The sequence below is a fragment of the Cupressus sempervirens genome, chromosome 2 (genome assembly GCF_028749045.1).
Source record: "Cupressus sempervirens isolate cs-2001-9-10 chromosome 2, ASM2874904v1, whole genome shotgun sequence".
NCBI lineage: Eukaryota > Viridiplantae > Streptophyta > Pinopsida > Cupressales > Cupressaceae > Cupressus > Cupressus sempervirens.
The window spans coordinates 24929743-24955008 of NC_143119.1; the positions used below are offsets into that span (position 1 = coordinate 24929743).

General features: G+C 33.6%; 1 protein-coding gene across 1 annotated transcript in view; it reads left to right on the forward strand.

The window, feature by feature from the left end:
* LOC149570896 (RAN GTPase-activating protein 2-like) overlaps positions 1-25266 on the forward strand; it is a 53231-nt gene that overhangs the window by 13199 nt on the left and 14766 nt on the right. The gene's annotated exons all lie outside the window — the stretch shown is intronic.

Genomic DNA, 25266 nt, shown 5'->3' on the forward strand with positions numbered 1-25266 from the left:
AGTGTTACCACTATCAGAAATTGGGGCACCCTACCTATAGGTATCATGAAAAGGGATCAACATCACAAGGAGGGAAAAAAATAGCATACATCCATGAAGATGCTTCAAGTGTGAAGTCACCTGATATCCAATTGGATTTAGAGAGTGGTGAGAATTTAGTGATAAAGAGGATTCTCATTAAAGAACCAGTTAAAGGAGAGCCCAAACAAAGAAGGTCACTCTTTAGGGTGAGGTATAAGATTATGGGGAAGGTCTAAAAAGTTATCATAGACTCAGGGTCTATGGATAAGAGCATTTCAGAGGAGGCCATAGCTAACCTCAAGATTCCTAAAATACCTCATAGAACTCCTTACAAAGTCACTTGGTTAAACAAGGAGCAACATGTTTTGGTGAATGAGAAAGCATGGATTGAGTTCACCATAGGAGGATATAAAGACAATATTTTATGTGATATTTTTACCCATGGATGACTGTCACCTATTGTTAGGTAGATCATGGAAGTTTGATAGAAACCCCATACACAATGGTGAGCTCAACTCATACACCTTTAAAAAGGATGGGGTGAGTTATAAAATTTAGTCACTACTTTAATTAGATAATTAAGGGAATGGACCTAATGTGAAAATTTTGAAGGGGAATTATTTCATGGAAACTCTTGAAAAAGAAGGAGTGGGTTATGCCATTGTGGTAAAACCCAAAGAGGAAAGAGAGACCAAGAAGGAGGACATACCTCATGAAGTGCAACAAATTTGAGAGGAATTCAAGAGAATTATATTAGATAGAGCACCTATAGTACTACCACCTCAAAGATAAATCAACCATCAAATAGATTTGGTTCTAGGGGAATCTCTCCCAAATAAGGCACCTTACAAGCTAACTCCTGAATAGAATAGGGAAGTTGCAAAGCAAGTACAAGAACCTATGGATCAAGGGATGATAAGAAAGAGCATCAACCCATGTGCCATGCCTACTATTTTGGCATCAAAAAAAGGAGAAACATGGAGATTATGCATAGACTCCAGATCCATTAACAAGATCACAATCCAGTAAAGGTCTCCCATACCAAGGATTGAGGACTTAATGGATTTCCTAGGAGGGGCTAAGTACTACACCAAGATAGACCTTAAAAGTGGCTATCACCAGATACAAACAAAAGAGGGAGATGAGTGGAAAACAACTTTTAAAACTAATAAAGGACTCTATGAATGGCTCGTCATTCTATTTGGCCTCTCCAATGCTCTAAGTACATTCATGAGGTGTTGAAAGAGTTCATAGGTAAGTTTGTGGTAGTTTACTTAGATGATATAGTAATTTTCAGCATGAGTAAAGAGGAACACATAGAACATATTAGAATTGTATTGTCTAAGATAAAAGAGGAAAACCTAACCATCAATCTACACAAGTGTGATTTCATAAAGTAGGAACTATTCTATTTAGGATTTTTTCTATCTGAAGGAGATCTTAAAATAGATGAGGATAAAGTTGCAGCAATATTGAGTTGGCCAACTCCCAAGAATACCAGTGAAGTAAGGAGTTTCCATGGCCTAGCTCAATACTATAGAAAGTTCACTAGGAACTTCAATGGGATATGTGCTCCCATTATCGACACTATCAAGGGTGGAATAAAGACCAAAATTGTGTGGACACCAACAACAAAGAAGGGATTTGAGACATTGAAGAAAGATGTAGCTATTAAGCCTATCCTAAGGTTACCTACTTTAAATTAACCTTTTGTTGTAGAATGTGATGCCAGTAATATTGTAGTAGGAGGATTTCTAAGTCAAAGCAATAGACTAGTGGCTTTCTTTAGTGAAAAGCTAAATGTAGCAAAACAAAAGTACTCTTTGTATAATTTAGAAATTTATGCACTTGTTCAATCCCTTAGAAAATGGAGGCATTATCTTTTGCCTAATAAGTTTGTAGTGTTCACTAATAATCAAGCTTTGAGTTTCCTCAATTCCCAAGACAAACTAAGTCATAGACATGTCGAGCGGGTGGAGTATCTTTAGTCTTATACCTTCACCATAAAGCATAAGAAGGGGTAGCTCAATAAAGTAGTAGATGCCTTAAGTAGAAGGCTACTCACTATTCAAGAAGTCCAAATAAGGAGCTTAGGGTTGGATAACTTCAAGGAACTCTACCAAATTGATGGAGACTTTGCAATAGCATACAAGGTGTGTCAAGAGCACCCAAATCACCTTCATGATGAATTTGTAGACTACACATTGCAGAATGGGCTACTCTTGAAAGGAGGGCAGTTGTGTGTACCAAAAGGATCCATGAGGGAGAACCTCACTCAAGAAAAATATAATGGTAGTTTGAATGGCCATTTTGGCTTAAATAAGACCTTGAAATTGGTTCAGAGATACTAGTATTGGCCTAAAATGCAAAGAGTTGTCAGAGATTATGTTGAGCAATGCATCATATGTCAAAAAGAAAAGGAGACTTCTACAAATGTAGGAATTTATAAGCCTCTCTCAATACTAAACAAACCATGGGACTATGTAAGTATGGATTTTGTGGTTGGTTTGCCTAGAAAAAAGAGTGATTTTGATAGCATCTATGTGGTAGTGGATAGATTTAGCAAAATAAGTCATTTCATCCCATGTAAGGTCACCCACGATGCAAGTCATATTGATTATTTGTTTTTCAAGGAAGTTGTGAGAATTGATGGTTTGCCAAGTAGCATTGTATAAGAAAAGGATAGCAAATTTAGGGGATACTTTTGGAGGTCCTTATGGAAAATACAAGGTACCAATCTATGATTTAGTTCAACCTACCATCCTCAAACTGATGGTCAAATTGAGGTGGTCAATAGGACATTTAGAAACTTGTTGAGATGTTTACCAAGGAATATGGTTTGACATGGGATTTAGTCCTTCAACAAGTAGAGTTTTCTTGTAATGACAACATAAATAGAACTACATGACAGAGTCCCTTTGGAATTGTATATGGGATACATCCTAGGGGTGTATGTGAATTGAGAAACCTAGACAGTCATGTACCTAATAATGGTTATGCTAGAGATTTTAGTCAATCTATGAAGTACATGATCAAGTAAAACATGCCCTTATTTACAACACCAAGAAGATCAAAGAAAAAACTAATCTGAAGAAAAGAGAGGTATAGTTTAGTGTAGGGGACTTAGTCATCGTTCACCTAAACAAAGCTAGAATGGAGAAAGGAACTTCAACAAACCTGCCGATGAGAAGACATGGACAATGTCCTATACTAGCTAAGTATGTGAAAAATGCTTATAAAGTTGGGCTGCCAAATGATCTAGCCATCTTCCCAATCTTCAATATAGTAGACTTAGTTAGGCATAATGAACCTCTTACTGAGGTAGATCAGAATGTGGAGGAATCTCAAAAGGATGCTCAAACAACAGCTCTACCCCCTATGCCCAAGCTACAAGTAGAGAAGATATTGGAATTTCAAGTTCATACCAATACCAAGCATGGAACTTATAAAGAACACCTTATCAAGTGGCAAGGTAAGCCAAACTTAGAGGCTACATTGATCCCTAAGAGTTAGTTCAAACTTTAGGGTATAGATCTCCACCTTTTGTCTCTAGATAGGAGCTAGCTTCTTTGGTGGGGAGTATGGTGCAGGGACACCTTGAAGCATAGGGCCCTCACCATTTTCAATTTTTTTGTCATATTCTCTTAGAGATCTTTTGTAATTAGAATAAAGGTCTGAAGACATAGTTGTGTATTTTGGCAACATGGGCTAGGGGATAGGAAGTCATTAAATGGTCTTGGAATCAAAGTATTCCTTGTCTTGAAGTCATAAGTGACCTTAGAATTTAAGGAAGTAATTTTCATTGGAATCCTAGCATAGGTCCCTAGCATAGGGATGGGTCTCTAGCATTGAAAATCCAAGAGATAGCCAATTTGGCAAGAAAAGATGTCAAATAGATGTCAACACAAAAATTGCAAAAAGTTGTTATGCAAGAAAAAGTTGCAATTTTGCAAAATTGCTGATTAACTTGCAAGAACCCTTCCAAAATGGTGGAGACTTATGTAAGTCCTAAATGTGAGGGGAAAACACCTAAGAAGAAAAACATAAGCTTCTAAAACCCTAAACTTTCTAGAAGTTGGAAGTTAATGCATGGACTCTATGTTGTGGCATGATTTTTTAATGTAAAAAGAAAAAATACAGAGCTAAGAAGGTTTTTGAGCATTGATTTAATTTCTATAAGATTTGAAATTGTAGATAGAATTTTTAAGGAAATTTTTTACTCAATAGGTTAGGTTTGTTTGTGTTTCCTTTCACTGTTTTGTAAATCTTTTTGTTCGAGCCAATTTGTTGTCCTGAACCAGGCAGTTGACATTGAAGGAGATGTAACTCACTGTCCCACTATAGAAATAGTATGGCCTCTTAGGGATAGTGATTTTACTCTATTTACTTCCTATTTGCAAAAGGAAGGGTCCTCAAAAGCCATGGAGGCATTTTTAAGCTCTTTCCCTAAGCGAGCAAGAGCATACCCAACTAGGGAACATTGAAGTAATAGAGCATGGAATTTGCAAGGTTATGAAGAACATCAAAAAAGTAGATATGGAATGTAAAGGTGAGTAAGTGAAGGTCCCTTGGGGAGAAAGATAGGGTGCTAGAAATCTGCTAAGGCACCTAATCAATCCAAACAACAAATTGGTCTTGTAAAGGCCTATAAACCCTTGAAACCTTCAAATTTTGTAGAGGTGTTGTACAACATTTTTGAAGCACAAAACCTAGAAAAAAATTTATTAATCATCAAATTAATGGGGGTCTATGAAGGAAGTTTGAAATTCTTAGTGGAAGAGACTTGAAAAAATCCTTGATGTCTAGGAAAAAGAGGGCTAATTGGGGATCTTCCTTATAGCCCTATTTTTAAGGGAAAGTGTGAGATTGGTGAGAAATTTAAATGCATAAGGTTGATTTATGCCATGAAAGAGGTGTGTTGAAAGGTCTTTCACCATCTCCATAAGCTTGCAACCGGTGTGCAAGAATTGACCTATGAAAACCTAGTTCAATTAGAAACCTAGAGTTTTCTCCACCTAGGATGAGAACCTAGCAAATGCCAAGAAGTCAAGTTTGTTCAAGATAGGAGAGTGGGGCTTAGGATTGGGGGATCCTTTCATAGGAGGGATCCTATATATCCATTTGGTGATCTTGTAAGACACCTTAGGTCTTAGAGGTAGACTAGAAGCATGAACTAGTGCTTATTTCATCCTCATCTCCCTATCAAAAATTTGCATAGCTCAAAAGTAGTGAGCCTACCTACCAGACCTTCAAGAGATAAGAGTATTCCCTAGTATACATCTCAGTTCTTGTATTGTAGAAACTCTAATAGAATATATAGGCAACAGTGTTCTTAAAACTTTGCTTAGTACAGTATCATCATCTATTGTACTAGTAGCTCCTCTTATTGCATTAACAACATATTTTATCCTTGAGCAACATTGAGAAAAAATTTCACCTACTTGCATTCTCATATCATCAAACTTACCTCTAAGACTTTCAGCTTTGGCTCTTAGAACATTCGTGTCTCCTCCACAAATGGTGGTTAAAGCATCCCACATTTTGTTTACACTATCAAGACTTTTGATATCATCAAATTCAGCATACCTTAGGGAAAAGGCAATCTCTAGCATTGCCTGGTTGTGTTCTTTCTTCTTTTTTATATCCTTGATAGTTAGGGCTCCAACAGGATCAAAATGCTCATTAGTAATGGTAGATTATACATGATCTCCAAGTCCTCCAAGGTGCAACTTCATCATAATTTTCCATGGAGGAAAGTTATCTCTATTAATCTTAGGTACATCTCCTTTTGACATCTTGACCTTTTTACTTCTAGTACCTTCAAACTAGTCCTCTTAAGTAGATGGCTCTAATATCAATTGTCGAAATTCTTTAGAATGAATGAGGGGGGTGAATTAGTTATCTAGGTCTAGATGTATAAATAAAATTTATCACAGCTTAGTGAACCCATAAAACATTTATCATCATGCATGCATCCATAACATTATGCAATCACTTTAAAACTTGTAGGTTATTGTCAAATCAATTTGTGAAAATGTAAATATCAAACATAATAGATTCAACAACACACTTGACAAAATGATTTATGTGGAAACCTAATTCAGGAAAAACCACCAGTAACATGCTACTCTTTTTCACTCTTCTTACATGATGTGTTGTGAAAGGCCAACCTTGTTAAAGGTTACAATACACATCGTTAGATGTGACACTGTTAAAGGATTTCAATCACCTTGTTAGGAGTGAGCCTTGCTAAAGGACTTTAGACCATTCACTTGGAATATCACTTGGTTAAAGGATTTACAAATGACTATTAGGTCAACCTCAATCTAAAGGATTTACCCTAGACTAATACAATTATTAGAGAGTAACAGTAAGGCTTGATCTAATAACAACTTAAAATTCCATTTGTAGCTTATAGATCGTTGTTTTGATCCTCTATTCTACTTGACTTTCACACATTTCAACTCTGATAACTTGTTTACCCTTCAAGCATTCATACCCTTAAGCCTTCTTTCTTAACATGCTAATGTAGACTCTTCATTTAGGTCACTTGATGAAGCAATACCCTTGACTCCTTGTCTTCCTTAGTTTCTCACACATGACAACCCTTGCTTCTAACCAACCATCCCTATAAATCAAGAATTAAGATCTTTCGATGTTCATTCTTCATCAAACAATTTAGGGTTGGGATATATTAGGTAGGATTCAATGAATCTACCCCTCATTCCATATTTCTTCTAGAAACTTCTCCTTCAATCCTCTTTGAATTTTCCTCAAAATGGTTTACCATGAATTATGTTCCAGCAATTCATCAATCTTATCTTCAACCTAGTTCACATAATCCAAGAAAACAATCTTGTCGGCTCAAATCCATCAAATTCATGATCTTTCTATTAATTTTGGCACTCGACATTAACTTGCTTCTGATGCTTGGCACATACTACATTGCTCAACATCCTCTATAAATTCACTTGGCATGAACTAAAGTTTACTAGTGCTCGACATCAACTAAACTTTACTTGACATTCAGTATTTTGCACAGCATACACTAAAATGAACTTTGGCTTGGCTCCAACTAATTTTTTGCTTGGCTTGCACTATCTTTGTTCGGCACCTACTATCCATTTGGTCAAGCTTGGTAGAAAAACTTTTTTTAACTTGTTCTTTTGAACTTGCTAAGTGTAACAAACCTTGGAAACCTTAAGTAGATTATCAATGCACTATGATATCACTATCTTAGTTGATTCTTGTACTCCTTTGTATATCATAACTCAACCTTTCCTCTAGGTGCTATTGTTACATTTTTTGATCAAATCCTTTTCATCAATCAAATAGGTAATAGTAGTTAAATCATATAAGTAGTTGTCTTACCAAAAAAAAGTAGGTTTGACATTAGTGATAAAATAATGATTGAAACACATTTATCATACTTGTGTCAATCTAATTTCAACAAATACTAGCATTCTTACTCCCATCTTTGAATCTCTTGTTCTATGGTGCACCTTGAAAGGGTTCCATAGCTTGGTTCATTTGAGAGCCACAATCTCACAACCTTTGCATGTCATATATAGAGAGCTATAAATTGCCTCTTGAGATGCCCTCTTTCATGGGTATACTCAAGAATAATGGTGTATAGAAGTGTGACACTTTTTGGACACACACTTTTGACATATATTTTGTAGAAGTTTCAATGGTTTTAATTTGTGGACTCTAATATGTTCAATACTATAATTTGGGATGAAAATTCTCGCATTGAAATATTATTCTCTACTGCATTTTTCTCCATCTATTTCTTAAACTATATTGATCTCATTTTGGTTTTGACAAGGCAGTGAAAAACACTTAAGTCATTATCTAGAAGAAGTCAAGTGCAAGTCAAGTGCATAGTATATGTTGAACATAAGGCTCTTGACAATATATGCTAAGAAAAACAAAAGTTAGTTCCAAGCACTAGTAGACACCAAGAAATCAGTGTGTCTCGAGTCATTCAGGTGTTGAGCCAACAAAAGCTGTCAAGTAAATAGTATGTGCCGAGTGATTCAAGTGTCGAGCAAACAATGAGTGTTGTACTATTCAGAAATCAAGTTACAACCTGAATAGTTTATTTCATAGATGTTTATAATTGGACAAACTTCTATGTAAACTATTTTTGGTAGACATAAACATTATTTTATAGTAGAAGATAAGATTGAGTCATATTGTGAATCGTTATGCAATGCATGTAACCAATCAAAAAAGGGAATGAACTAGGTAGTGATATGGATCAACCACAATTGTTTATTATGACCTAGCTAATTTATACTAATTCCTATTTAAGGAGTTAAAATCCTAACAAGTTTAAGAGAGATGATACATGTGCGAGGAGACAAATGCTAAGAGTAGAGATGGCATTGATGGTGGGTAAAATGGCTATCATAGAGTTATATATTGTAGAATTGGTTTAAGGAGAACAAAGTGAAGTAGTGAAAGGATAGAGGATACATATATGATTAGGAGGATCAAGATTTAAAGAGTAAGGAGGATATCTAACATTAAGCAGTAAGGTGCTAACCAAAGGATCTAATGATGAATCATTCTAACAAGTGATATAGTGTAAATATATTAATAGAGTAGTCCTAACTGGTTGTTGTAAATCTCTTAATTGAGTGCTTACTTAATTGTGAGTTTTAAATCCTTTAGCAAGGTGAGATCTAACAATTTTTATAAGCCTTTAACAGGGAATACTTTTCACAGGGTAGATCATAGTTTATGATCAAAACATTGGAGCCATAATAGGTCACAATTTATAGCTATAGTAGTGAAGATTTGTGTGTGTCATCCCCACCCTAGTTTTACCATATCCTTGGAGGATTTTTGGGTAACCAAATTATTTGTGTTATGTGTTGAACTCTCTTTATGATGTGGATGTGATGTATGGTTACTTATTCAGTTTACATGCTAAATAATAAGATGAATGTTAGGTGAATTTTTTTTTAGGTTAAATTTTTAAGTATTGATTCATCCTCTCCCCCCCCTCTGAAGTTACTTTTCCATTTTAAATTCAAAAAGTTGGTATCAAAGCTAAGTTACCTTGAAGGAAAAGGTAAACAACTTGAGAGATTAGACCTTGAAGATGGAAGTCTACAAATTGAAAAAGAATATTAAGAACCAGAAGATTGAAATACAATTAGTCCTACATCAGTTGAATGAAGCAAGAGATGTTTAAATAGTCATTGAAAAGAAGCAAAAAAATAGCCATGCAAAAAAGTGACACACAATAAAAAGAGATAGACACTACTGGATTATTTGTAGGTAGAAACTTTGAAGATTTTGATGCAACAATTACAAATCTGATGAAAAAGAATGGTGTCATAAATAAAGAAGTTAGGCATCTCAAAAGAGAACAAGAAGTACAATCAATATTGCTATGTGAGATGACTAAAATGAAAAAAAAAAAAAAAAAAACTAAGGTAGACAAAGTCATGATTGGAGAAGATAAAATAATACTAGATAATAGACTTGAAGAGAAGACATCAAATATGCAAAATCTTGCTAACATGTAATTGGATACAATAAATTAGTTGATGCTTGCAAACCATGAATTGAATGAAAAAGACATTGAGATCACAACCTTCATGTCACATAATGATCTACTACAAAATGAATTAAGAACATAAAAGGAATTCAATGAAAGATTCAACAAACCAAGTGAAGGCATAAAATACTTTGAGAAATTGATGGAATCACCAAGACCTAATAATGGTATTGTTGGATTGGGATATAGTGCTATTAAGGAAGGAGAATCATCTAGAAGTGGTGTGAAATGGAGTAAAAAAGATAAGAACAAAAATCCCACTTATTATAATTGTAGAAAATTGGGTCACACAACAAATGTCTATAGGAGAAAAACTACCAACCAAAACCCAAAGTAGAAATAGGATACTACTACAACTACAACAAACAAGGACCAAGACCATAAGAACCTAGAGATTTGAAGGATACTATTACAATTGTCAAAAGTATGGACACAAATCATATGAATGTAGATCCAAGCCCAAGTGTACATCAAACAAGAAAATAAAGGTCCAAGATCATGGAAATTCTTACAATTGGGATTACAATACAAGGTGTAGTTGTCACTATTGTCAAGCATATGAACATGTTCCCAAAAATTGCATAATAACACACTTCAAAGGTAATTACAATATATGGTTGAGTGAGATTACATGCTTTAGTTGTCTTAAGACTAGTCATGTCAATAAAAAGTGTCCAACTAGGTCACCAGCATTGAGAAATGAATTCAACAAGGGTAAAGAAAAAATAGATGTTGAAAAGGTGAAGGTGAAAATGAATAAGACATGGAAAAGGAAGGAATATTGTAACACATTAAGTCAAGATGAGGTCACTTTAGCCAATGGATTGGGTGATCACATCACCCTTAACTAGGCAATCAAAGGTGTGTGTGGGATAGATATTTGAATTGTAACATTATGCATTAGTTCCAAATATCTAAGATCTAAAAAGAATATATATGCATGAATTAAGATGCAATGAAGAAGTTAGAAGTAAGAGATATTCTATAGATATATTGTTTTCTATATTTTTGTTGAGTATGAAATGAATTATAGTTATTATTGAGTAATGGAGGTAAGCTAATATTAGTCGAGCTCACTATGTTAACTGAGAAATCCTATTTTAGTCGAGCTTACAGTTGTATAAGCACTAAGCAACTAATACCAAATTTGAATTGTTATATAGTTTATTTTTGACTCATTTGCAGTTACCATAGTTTGAAGAGCACAAAGGTGATTGGTGAAAAGAGGTTCAACTATTTGAAAACAAGATTCAACTAGTACTCGACATCATTTTGTGGATTTAAAAGGTATTTAGCTTGTGTTGAGTTACACAGTTTCATTTTTGTGAACCCTAGTTAGTCATTATGGCATCTAGCTCTTTAACAATAGTTAGGAAAGAGGGGAAGGAAGTTTTCGACATTTAGTTAATTGGAAATGATGTTAGACAACCCCCATTACATACAATTCTTGAGATCACATATAAGGGAGATTTTTCTGGTGCATGGTTCGTCATACTATCAAAGTTATTAATGATTTTGCATGTACGATGTTGCTACAATTGTAAGGTAGGATAAGTAGGAGACATGGAGGTTAGAGACATTTACAAAAAATTACATAACAATGGAGTTTTGAAGGAGGATAATAAAATTATAGAGAGGAAAGGATTGACATGTGCCCTAGAATTTCCTCTAGTTTACAAAACTAAGTGGATTAAGATTATTTTGAGTTGTATAAAATGATAACCAGATTTGGTTATAGGATGTACCAATTATAATTTCAAAGAGAATTATGCATAGAGTGACAGGGTATCCCACCCTTGACTAACCAAAGACTATGCAGAGTGATGCAAAGAAGGTTATTGAGAAGAATATATGTGTTGTGTGGAACAAGAGAGGGATGTCAATTGATACCATTGTAGATCTAATTGTTGCCTTAATAGTTAGAGTCATTGCACATAAGTTCTTTCAGTCAAGCTAACTGAATAGTGTTTCCTATATGGTAGTTGACATAGGCTACAAAATTGTGAAGAGAGACCATTCCTACAACATAGTCGAGTTGCAACTACAACTACTTTCATAGAATTTGGAAGTATTTAGGAAGACCAAAAGTGTATTTTGTAAGTTTGGTTCTTTGATTTTTTGCATATTTTTCTATGTGAAAAATACTCTCCCTACTTGTGTCAAAGTTTTTTAAAATAGCAATAGGTCAATAACATAGTAGATTGCAGAGTACATTGAACAACTTGGAGATAATTTTAAGTCAGTGATGATAGGTTATTTTGAGGATTTTAGAAAATCCATGAAATAAATATTGATGATTTTTGTATCATTAGTGGAACAACATTACAATGATATGTGTTTCCTAGTTGATGCAGATTATACATATGTGCAAGCATCAATCCCCATGGTAAGATGGTTAAAACCATTGATATATGAGATAAATGTGGATGAAGCCTCAGCAAAACTCATTACCCTATTAGTTGAGGAAATTGAAAATGATGAGAAATCCTTTGGAAACTATGAGGAGGCCAAATCAGGAATAATAATAAATTTACAAACTACCTCAAAAATAAGAAAGAATAACAAGATAGTTAAGAAAAACAAAGAAAAGTTTGGAGAAGGAATAGAAGAAGAAGAAGAAGAAGAAGTCCAAACACCACTAGAACTAACACAAGGCCTAGCTAAAGACAAATATGATGATGTCGAAGGTGCCAAGGAAGAAGAAGACAAGGAAGCACCTAAGGAAATAGAGAAGAAGAGGAAAGAAAAGAAACATGTCATGGAGATATTGAAGAATATTGTGAAGTAGTCACAACAAAAGCTGTTTGTACCTTTAACAAGGTCAAGCACTAGGGTAGCCACTACATAGGAAAAGAAACCTACAAAAGCCAAAGGAAAGAGAGTTAGTGCTACAAAAGAATCAAGCAAGCCTATTAAGAATATAAGCAAGAAGTATAGACCTCAACATGATTCAAATGAGAAGAAGATAGTGTATGATCACTTAGGTCAATACAAAGTGGTAACCCACAATACCTCTTCTGACATTGATAATTTGTGTGAGAATATTAAGACCAATGGAGATTTGTCAAGTTTCACACATGTTGATTTTGATAAGCTAGGGAGTGTATATAAAAATAATATTGAAGAGGCAATATATGATATGACGGCAACATTTAATACCACTCCACTAGTATTTATGAGTTATCCATAGAGGCTATAAAGGAGACAGGAGAGAAAGACACTAAAAAAGATGTGGAAGAAAATTATGTTCAGGAAAAGGAAAATAAAGAAAAGGATACAATAGCAATAGGGGAATCCACAGTTGAAGAAGAGCAATAGGTTGATCAAGATGTATAGGATGTGCAACTGCTAAGGACCTACCCCCCACATGAGAACCAAGAAAGTCAACAAGACTTAGTGAGTATCAAGGATGTTCTTGATAATAAATTACAAAATATAAATCCTTTAACTGAGGATGATTTGAAGAAGCTAATAAAAGCCTCTACCAATGCAACAATTCAATGTAATAATATAATATTGGTGAGAGTGGATGAAATATCAAAGGCAAAAATTGCATGTGCAAGGAAGGAGAAAAAAGTTACACCATACGTGCCCCCACCAACTACTAATGAAAATAAGAAGGAATCATAGGATCTACAAAGAGATCAAAGTGTAAGCCTTGAATAGAAAGATGATAATACAAAGACACCATCTACAATGCCAACAATTGTCATTTAGATGAAAGAGGAAGAAGCACAACCAATAGGTACATCACTTCCAATCCTAAATAATTTAGGTTTACCAACCATAGTGATTGTTGACAAGGATGGAATAGAAGAGAGCAAGGGTAAGGAAGCAAGTCTTATACCTATTCCACCATGACAGGGTGAAGTTCAAAAAGAAGGATAAAAGACTAAAGAGCCCAAGTTGACTATAGCACTTGAGGAGAAAATTTCCACACATAAATTGGTTACTTTACCTCCCTCTACAACTCCTCTCAGTAGTCAAACTCTTCAAATGTCGAGTACAAAAGCCACACCACTACAAATATCAAGGCTAAGACCCAACACACCAAAGAGTGTTGAAGTTACATCATTTGGGGATGTAAGCTTAGATGAGGTGCTTGAACTACAAAATTTATATTTAGACACAATTACAATTGAGGAAATGAGCATTCTTCAAGACACTCTACAAAGGAAGAAAAGGCAAGAAATCTTAAGGGGGGAGCATAGGCAAAAGAAAGTTTTGCATGAAATTAAAGATATATTGATTGATGCTTTCAACCTCCTAGAAATAAATGAAGATAATCCTATTATAGAGAAACTTGTCAACATAGTGGACAAGATAAAGGATGATGACCTAGAATCTAATGTCAAATTATTAGAATGGTCTGAAAGAAAATTTCATACACAGGTTCTCGAAAAGATATCTAATGTTATTTTACTTAGATAGGTTGATATAGAAACCAAGATGGAAAGTGTTAAGAAGGTGTTAGAGAAAATTTTCTCCCTATACACTAAGTTATGCAATCTTTCACCAAGGAAAATCAACTGGCTATTGACTAGCTAGAAGGAGATTTGCAACTCAGAGGTAACACATTGAAACTGTCTCCTAGTAATAGTTAGTTTCATTTTTAGAGGCTATAGACAACTCAAAGTGGGATTTGTGAGTTGTAAGAAAAATGAAAATATTAGATCTACTCTTATTAGTATCCAATCCATGTTGATGCCTCACATAGAAGTATTGCACAAGGAACTAGCCTATGCAGAAATATTGATGAAGAAAGATTCTCATCTTTCTACTCATGAAAGCTTAGTTGACTTGACTACTAATCTAGAAATACAAGTTCAATCATTAGATGCATTGTGTGTTAACTGGGATGCAGCATTGAGGATTATAATGGAGCTACACAATTGATTCTTAGACAAACACGTTGTAATTGTACAACCCAAATGACATAAGTGTCAAAAAATGGAGATTATGAAGTTTTGTGAAATTTTGGAGGAAACTTGTCAAGGAAAATATTTACTCAACAGGAGTAATAAAAGAAGAAATAGAAATGAAGTATTTTCTTAGGGGGATTAATAAGGTATGGAATATAGACAACAATTTTGCAAATTTTGATATTTTAAAAACTTTGTATAGAAGTCGATAAGAAAATATACATTATCTGACTTCTACATAAAATAAGGATGTATATGCCATGACAAAAAAAAAATTCCACTCATATCAAAAAGGGAGATTGTTGATCTCATTTTGGTTTTGGCAAAGCAGTGACAAAACGCTTATTCATTATCTAGAAGAAGTACAGTGTAAGCTGAGTGCATAGTATATGTTGAGCATAAGGCTCCAAACAATACATGCCAAGCAATATGACATTTAGTGTTGAGCACTAGTAGGTGACATGAAGTCTATATGTTGATTCATTTAGCTGATAAGACAAAATAAGGTGTGAAGCAAAGAACATGTTCCAAGTGATTCAGATGTTGAGCAAACAATGAGTGTTGAGCTATTCAGAAGCCAAGTTATAGCATGCAGAGCATAGTGGAAGACAAGCATCAAAGCTTATGGATGTCGAGTGAACAGTCTATGTCATAGAATTTTGTAATGGCACAAACTTCTATATAAACCATTTTTGGCTAACATAAACATTATTTTACAATTATAGAAGATAAGTATTGAGTCATATTGTGAATCCCTATGCAACGCATGCAACCAATCAAAAAAGGGAATGAATTAGGCAGCAAAATGGATTAACCATAGTTATTGATCATGACATATCCCATCTATCCTAATTCCTATTTAAGAAGGTAAAAACCCTAAATATTTTAAAAGAGATGATACATGTGTGAGGAAATAAATGATAAGAGCAGAGATAGCATTCATCATTGCATAGATGGCTATGGAAAAGTTATATATTGCAAAATCAGTTTAAGGAGAATAGACTAAAGTAGTGAAAGGATAGAGGATACATATTTGACCTTGAGGATCAAGGTTTAAATAGTAAGGAGGAGATCTAATATTAATTAGTAATGTGATAACCAAAGGATCAGGTGTTGAATAATTCTAATAGGTGATACAAAGTAAATCTCTTAATTGAGTAGTTCTAATAGGCTATTGTAAATCTCTTAATCGAGTGCTTATTTAATTGTGACTTTGAAATCATTAAGCAAGGTGAGACCTAACATCCTTTTTAATCCTTTAATAGAGAATACCTTTCATAGGGTAGATCATTATTTATGATCAAATTATTGTAACCATAATAGGCCACACTTTACAACTGTAGTAGTGAAGATTTATGGGTGTCATCCCCACAAAAATTTTACCTTCTCTGTGGAGGGTTTGTAGATAATCAAATCATTTGTGTTATGTGTTGAATTTTCTTTATGCTATGGATGTGATGTATGGTTACTTATTTCAATTTACATGCTAAGTAATGAGATGGATTTTAGGTGAATTGTTTTTTAGGTTAAAGTTTTAAGTGTTGATGAAATCCTTTCTCTTAAATGTGAACCCTCCAATTGCAAAAGGAAAGGAAGGAAATAGCATTTTCTTTTGTTGTCCACTAAATCATCTATTTGCACTCTCCATATGACATAAATATTCCAATGCAAAAAATATCTCGATAAAGAGATATTAGAAGTTTGCATGGTTTAACCACAGAATTATAAAACCTTAACATAGTATAGTGTTGCATGAAGAACCAGTTAGACAATTGAATTTGACTTCCTAGTTGAATGCAATATTTACAAGACACATGGAATATAGGCATTGAAGTGCCCATACTTTTATGGTAAATAGGTGCCAAAAGGAAGTCTACAAAATTATTGTAGTAATTATTGTTAGCACTCATTATCATCTTATGTGTCCACTCATATATTGGATTGAAGTCTCTGATTTCTTCTAGGTTCACTCATCAAACTTATAGACCTCAATATCAATCCTTTTTTTCTCATTCACAAATATTGGGTGATTATTTGCTAAAAGAAGTAGCACAAGTAACTTGCGAACCTAAAGTTCTTGTATACCTTGTTTAATAAATGGTAATTGCCCTTGCATAAATTCAACAATGTGATAAACAAAATTATGTCTTACTTCTACCTTGTCAACTAATTCACTTTCACAATGGATGTTATAAATCATTTCAAGAGCACTAGCACCCACATCTTTGTTATTGTCCAATCCTAGACAAAATACTAACAAAGAAATAGTATTTTGAACCCATGACACAAAATAACATACTTATAAGGAAGCCTATGATCTTTGTCCAATGTAATATTAACAATAATATTATTAGTAGATGACTCTAAGCTTATTAAACCCTTAATATAGGAATCTTGAAAAAAATCTTGAACTGGATTGTCATAAGCCTGTATTAGTTTATCCAACTCAATGCATCATTAAAGCTATCTACTTTAAACCCTAGGTAAAATAGAGTGAAAATTTCATTCTCATTTATGGATAAAATTTCCTCCTGAGTGTGTTTGTTAAAAATTTCCTTTCTATGTTGATCATAATTTTGAGAGCATAGCATTACAATTTCTAGGCAAGGGAATACAATTTTGAGAGCACATCATTACACAAATGTCAAGCCCTAATTTAAACAAATTATAGATGAAGACTTTTATTTCTGAAACTGTATTCCAAAATAAATAAATTTAAATAACCTAGACATGATTTGATTATTCAAATTCAAATTTAATTTTCACAAGAGCTAGACTAGTGCTTGCGAAGACTCAGACAATAGGTACTCTCTTGTGATTCTCAAGTTTCAATCTTCAAACAAAAATTAGAATTCAAGTAAAACCCTACAGTATCTGACTTTCAAACACTTCATAGTCTAAAATTATTAAAATTAAAAGTTTAAAAGTTAAATTATAAGTAATTAATGATTATTAATAGTTTAAAGTGTGGTAGTTTGTACAATGCATGCAAGCTAAAACTACCAAGTTACTACCATTACTAATAGTAACAATAATGTAAATAATAATTAATTGCATAATACATTGGTACAACTACAATTCTTAAAAAAATTAAATAATAAAAAGAGAACCTAAAAATCAATGACTCAATATAAATTTTGGTTCAATTTGGAGAGTGTTATCAATGTTGTCTAGAGTCATCGGGAATTATGACACATGTCATGATTTTAGATGGCTCTAGCCAATAGTGGTAACATTCCCCAAATTGGACACAAAATTCATATCGAGTTGTTGATCTTTTTTTCAGTCTATGATGCACACTACAAAATAAAAAAGACTAAGAGTACACATAGACCTATCAATGTCATCACATGTCACTAAATTTGGGACATGACAACACATGTCATAATTTGGGGAAGAATTTAGAAATAAAATTTATGGAATTCATGACACGTGACATGTATCACAATCTTGGATGACTCTAGCCAACAATGATAACATTCCCCAAATCGGACCTAAAAATTAGATTAGGTTGTTGGTCTTTCTTTCAATCTATGGTGTGGAATAACAAAGACTAAGAGTACACTTACATCTATCAATGTTGTATGTTGTCAGTTGTCACTAAATTTTGGACATGATGACACCTATTCTAATTTGGGGAAGAAATAAACTTTATGTTATAATTTTTAAAATTTATTCATTACGCCTAAAATAAAGCCTAATCAATTTCTTTTACAAGAAGTTATTAACAATTTTGACATGCAATTTATAAAGTTTAAGTGACATAATGAAACTTAATTAATAATAAATAAATTTCTAATGAGAGAACATGTGTGATGAATCTGGATGAATCTAGGAAGAAGGGAAAACATTCGCCAAATGAATCCAAGTACAAGGGAAAGCATTTCCCAAATTGACCTGAAATTGATCTCAGATCGTCGATCTTTCTTTTAATCAATGATCAAATAGAAGAAAGGTTACAAAAATTAGTGTCACATTGACTCTTGAGTAAATTTAGGACATGTGTCCTAATTTTGTGAAGAAATGGACTTTAAGTTATAACTTTTAAAATGGTATGTGCAGGATCATGGTGTGCCAAAAAGTGGCGGTCTGAAAAATATGTAGTTCTGAAATGCCTCAAAGCATTTCAAAATCTATTCTAACTTATTTCCAATCCATCCTAATACAAAACCAAGATATTAATACCTTTATAAGGCCTAGTATTTCTTTGGATACCAACCCTACATGGTCAACTTTTAAAATGTTTCAAAAATATGTTTTTTGCCTGTTCTTGTGTGTTTTTAACTTCACACATATGTCTAGTGACTTTTTTTTCACTCAAATTTGATGACATGAAAAGGGTTTCTCAATAATGTTCTTATCTTTCCATAAATGTAATGTATGTCAAATTACAAGTTCACAAAGTAATTATTATTCATTTTCTAATGGTGTTACGTGTAAAGTGTTGATTGACACATTAATTGAAAAATAAATATAACTTTGAAATGGTATAACATTTTTCAAATCCAAAAGATGCATCACATTATATATTATTCTATTATAAGGAAAATAAAAGAAAAAATAAATTTTGTAAAGTTTTAAATTAGTTAAAGTTGTCAAACATGTGAATTTTTGTATTTCAAAAAGACTATAGGAGAAAATTCATAACGAATTATTTATTTGGAATAAAAATACCCAAAAATATGTATCACATCTAGGCATGAGTCTACTTATTATATCTACAATCTTATTAAAAAATATTATCATTTGATTTTGATTAAGGTGGTCAGACATACACCTACTTCTTATTTTTGTCCTAAAACATTTGTACTATTGCATTAAAATTCAAAATTTTGACCAATCAATTTTTCCTTTCTTCAAATAAGGCCTAGTAGTTTAGAAATTCAATTTTCTATAGATTCTTTTCTAACAAATTTTTGATTTAAAGTTCATAACAAGTTTAAAATTGAACATCAAGTTGACATAACCCTAATTTTTTTTTTTTTCATTGCCACTTAAAGCCATAGTTTGGTTAACCATGATCCTGCACATATGATGTAGGAGCATCCTAGGTTTCTTTGCAATCCTACACTTTTGTTGATTCCGCCAGTTGCTGTTGAGTTCCTTTAGTTGCTGAGTTTTGTTGGTTGTTGATTTCCTTTGGTTGTCAAGTTACTTTATTGTTGAGTTCCTTTGATTGTTGAAGTTCCTTTGTTGCTGAGTTCCTTTGGTTGCCAAGTGATTGTTTGGATGTCGAGTGATCCTTGGGTGCTGAGTGATTTCTTTGGTTACTGAGCATTGAGATGCCCAATTCATAGTTGTTTTCGAGTGCCAATATGTCAAGTAGTATATATCTAGTTCCTATTTGGGTTTGCTTGCTTGTATTTAATTTTGGAATAGGTAGTTAATATCTTATGTGAGCCAACTTGTGGCTACACTTGTAAGAGTATAATAGTTGGTATTTACATTAGGCTTACCTATGGCCTTCCTTGTTCTAGAATCTTCTATAAGCCATTTTGGAAAGTATTTAAAGAGCTCTAGGATTAAGTTCTAAGGAGTTAGTTTTTAGAGAGAGCAGTAGATGGAAAAGATTAAGATGATTGGAATGTGAATTTTTTGGAATTGATTGTATATGGTTGTAACCTAGAAGGCCTTATAGCTGGGCATGTATGCTGATATTTTCATGAATCAATAAAGTATTTGTTCTTCTTCCTCCTTTGGTAGCTATCCTTGGCATTGTGTTTCCACTGTGTTAATTCTTGAAAGGTCATTTGGATAACTGGGTGTGCCCTAGGCCCTAGTGGTTTGTCCCCCCTCCTTGTGTTAGGTGGTATCAAAGATGTAGGTTCATTATTGTGTTGAATGGATTGTGTTGAACCCTGAGTGAATTTGGGTTCTAGGGTGGCAGATCTATTGATTTCACCTATAACTTGCAAAGGGTTATGATCTTATAGGAACCTGATTTCTAAAGATGGTTCGAGGTAGAGGAAATGTTGATAATGCAATATTGGATACATTGAGATAAATTGCAGCCAAATTAGATGCCATGGAGACAAACCAAAGGATAGTAGCACATCTTGATGATGTAAGTGATAATGAAGTAGTAGCACCAAACCCTAATCCAAAACATGAAGAAGATCAAGATGTGGAAAGGTTGTTAAGAGTGTTGTCTAGGGCTAATTCAAAGCCTGATGTGGAAGTTGTTCCTTATGATGAGAAATTGTACACCAACACTGTGTTGGATTAGATCTCTGATATGGAGAAGTTCTTTGAGTATGAAAACACTCTTGATAATAAGAAGGTGAAGATTGCATTTACTAGGTTGAAAGGTCATGCCTCACTATGGTGCGAGCATTTGCAAACTAATAGACAAAGGAGAGGAAAGAAAAAGATTAAAACTTGGGTGAAGATGGTGAACGAGATAAAGAACAAATTGCTTCCTATTGATTACCTAGTTAACTTGCTAAGAAGGATGCAAAATTTGAGACAAAGATACATGCGTGTGAAGGAATATACTAAGGAATTCTATAGATTGAACATTAGATCTCGACATATGGATGATGATGTTGAGAAAATTGCAAGGTACATAAATGGATTGTGATCTGGAATTCAAGATGAGATAAGTTTTGTAAAATTAGAGAGTGTAGAAGAAGCATACCCATATGCCTTGAAAGCTGAGGAGATCTTGACAAAGAAGCATGAACAAAGAAAGAGATAGAGGTGCTAGATTCTAGAGAGGTAGAGGTAGATCTTATGGAGGAGATGGAAAATCTGACAATTTTGGGCAAGATAAAGGCAAATCAAAATAAAAAAATGATGACAAAGGCGAGATCAAGTAGGAAGGTGGTAATTCATACCAAGAAGGTACGGGTTCTTACCAAGGAAGAGGTAATTCTTATTCTAGAGGTGGATTTCATGGCAATTGTTTCGGATGTGATAAAGAGGGACATAGATCTTTTGAGTGTATATCCTCTGAAAATGTGCAACATAAATATTGTGATTCAAGGAGATGATGAGGGTTCACCAAGTGGACCTAAGGCTGGTAAAAACTTGACGGTGAGAAGAACCTTATGTAATAAAGGAAGTGATGAGAAAACTATCCTTAGAAGAAGTCTTTTCAATACAAGATGTCAGATGGATGCAAAATGTTTCAAAGTGATCATTGATAATGGAAGTTCTACAAATTTGGCATCAGAAGAGTTGGTTACAAAGTTGCAATAGCAAAGGCTGAAGCATCCTAAACCCTATTATGTTTCATGGATCAAAGATGAGCATAAGATATTGGTAAGTGAGAAATGCCTTGTGAAGTTCAAAATTGGACATTACTTTGATGAAGTTTTATGTGATATTATGCCTATGGATTGTTGTCATATTTTGTTGGGTAGACCTTGGCAATATGATAGATATGATATACATGATGAAAAATTGAATCAATATACTCTTTGGGTGAATGGAAAGAAGCAAATATTGTTGCCTTTGATTGAAAGTGCAGATGAGGTTAACTATACTACTATGAAAATTTGCATGGTTAATGGGAAACAATTTGAAAGGGAAATGAAAAAAATCAAGTCTATTTTGTTATAATTCCAAGAAGACCAAGTTGTATCAATAGTAGCCAAGTGCCAAAAAATAGTGTTAGCCAAGTACCAGTCAGTGGTGACCGAATGACAATTGATAGTATTGGCCAAGTACCAGAAGAAATTGAAAAATTGTTGAAGGAATATAAAGAGATTGTCGATGAGGACATATGTGATGGTTTACCTCCAATGAGAAGTATAATTCATTGTATGGATCTAATTCTTGGAGCTAGTTTGCCAAATAAAGCACCATATAGATTGACACCTATAGAGAATGAAGAACTTAACAGGAAGGTGCATGAATTGCTACATAAGGGATTAATCAAAGAAAGTTTGAGTCCATGTGTTGTGCCTACTATATTAGCACCTAAGAAGAATGGAGAATGAAGAATGTGTACTAATTTTAGAGCTATTAACAAGATCAAAGTAAAATATAGGTTTCTTATGTCGAGGATGGATGACATTATGGATTGTTTGAGTGGAGCAAAGTATTTTACCAAGATTGATTGGAAGAATGGCTATCATTAGATTAGAATTAGAGAAGGTGATGAATGGAAGACTACTTTCAAGACAAAAGATGGTTTGTATGAATGGTTGGTTATGCCTTCTGGTTTGACTAATGCATCTAGTACTTTCATGAGATTGATGAATGAAGTTCTGAAAAGATTTTTGGGCAGGTTTGTGATTGTTTATTTAGATGGTATTTTGATATTTAGTAAGACTAAGGAAGAACATATTGAGCATATTAGACAAGTATTGCAAAGATTGAAAGAGGAAAAATTGTTGATTAATCTGAAAAAGTGTTTTTTTATGCAAGAGGAGATTATGTATTTTAGATTTGTGATTTCAGATGATAGTTTGAAGATGGATATTGAGAAGGTTAAAGAAACTTTGGAATGGCCTACACTTGAGAATGTGGGTGAGGTAAGATCATTTCATGGTTTGGCTAGTTTTTATAGAAAGTTTATAAGGAATTTTAGTTCTATTTGTAATGCTATGACTAAGACAATGAGAGGGGATAGAAAGGAATTCAAGTGGACACATGGAGCTGATAAGAGTTTTGAGACTTTGAAACAAAATTTTGTTGAGTTTCCTGTAGTGGCTTTGCCTAATTTCAATAAGGTATTTCAAGTTGAATGTGATGCAAGTGGTAGTGCAATAGGAGTTGTATTGAGTCAAGAAGGAAAACCTATTACTTTCTTTACTGAGAATTTGAATGATGCTAAAAGGAAGTATTCTATGTATGATCAAGAATTTTATGCTATTTTTCAAGCTTTAAAAAAGTAGAGACATTAGTTGATTCCTAAGGACTTTGTGTTGTATAGTGATGATAAATCTTTACAATACTTGGGAAGTCAACATAAATTGAATCAGATACATATGAAGTGGGTTGAGTACTTACAAAATTTTACATTTTTCATTAAGCATAAGAGTGGAGTTACTAATAAATTTGTTGATGCATTGAGTAGGAGATGTTCTTTGTTGACTAAAATGAAAGTTGAAGTTCTTGATTTTGATGAAATAAAAGAGTTGTATGACACTGATCTTGATTTTTCTGAGGTGTGAAGAGAGCGCAAAGCACCAAATCTAACAAATCACATTGGTAAGTATGATGAATATTTCATTCAACAACCTATGGTGTTCATACATATTTAGTTTTGTATTCTTAAAAGCTCTGTGAGAGTTAATTTGATAAAGGAAAAGCATAGTGGTGGATTGGTTGGACATTTTAAAATTGATAAGACATTAAGTTTGCTAAAGGAGAAGTATTATTGGACTCAAATGTATAAGGATGTTTAGAAATTTGCAAAGAATTACGAAGTTTGTCAAGTTGCTAAAGGAGTCAGTCAAAATACTAGTTTGTATATACCTATTACTATTCCTGAGAAACCTTGGAGTGACATCAGTATGGATTCTGTTCTTGGATTACCTAAGACAATGAAGGGGTATGATTCCATATTTGTTGTAGTGGATAGATTTTCTAAGATGGCTCATTTCATACCATGAAAGAAGACATCAGATGCTGAGCATGTTGTTGAACTTTTCTTTAAATATATTGTGAGATTGCATGGATTACCAAAAAGCATTATTTCTTATAGAGATAGACAGTTTGTTGGTTATTATTGGAAGACTTTGTGGAAGAAGATGAGAACTGAGTTAAAGTTTAGTTCCACATTCCATCCACAAATAGATGGACAGACAAAGGTTGTGAATAGAAGCTTGGGTAATTTGTTGAGATTTTAGTAGGAGACAAGCTAAGTAATTGGGAAATTGTATTGGAACAATATGAGTTTGCATATAATAATTCTATGAATATGAGTGCAAGGAAGACACCTTTTGATATTGTTACTAGAATGTAGCCTAGAGGAGTATCAAATTTGAGAGATGTTGTTGGTGAAGAAAAGAGAAGTGTTGTAGGAGAAGCATTTGCTGATTTTATGAAGTCTTTGCATAAGGAAGTGAAGTTGAAGTTGGAACAAAGTAATCAGAAGTATAAGGAGAATGTTGATTAGTCTAGCAGACATTATGATTCTCAAGTTGGTGATGAGGTAATGATTCATTTGAAGAAAGGAAAATTTCCTATTGGAACATACAGTAAGATGAAGATGAATAAGTTTGGACCTTGTAGAATCTTGAAGAAGTTTGATAATGGTAATGCTTATGAAGTTGAGTTACCTGATGACATGGACATATCTCCTATATTCAATATTTCTTATCTATATAAGTATCATGAGTCAAATGATGAAGTGGTTGTACCTGATGATTATCCTAAGAAACATATTGAAGAGGCTGAATACGTATTAAGTCAAAGAATTGGTAAGAGCACAAGAGGAAAATATTACTATGAGTATTTGGTGAAGTGGAAGAATAGACCAATTGAAGATGCTACATGGATTTCCCAATCTGAGTTGGATGTAGCTCAGGTTGTGACACTTGCATGATTTAGGAGAATCATTTCTCCAACCCTAGTCATCTGATGCAGGAGCATCCTGGGTTTCTTTGCAATCCTCCACTTTTGTTCATTCTACTAGTTGCTGCTAAGTTCCTTTGGTTGTCAATTGCTTCTTTGGATATCAAGTGATCCTTGGATGCCGAGTGATTCCTTTGGTTGTCGAGCGTCAAGATCTCAAGTTCATAGTTGGAAGAAAATGATTTCTTTGGATGCCAAGTGCCTGTTTATCGAGTAGTCTGT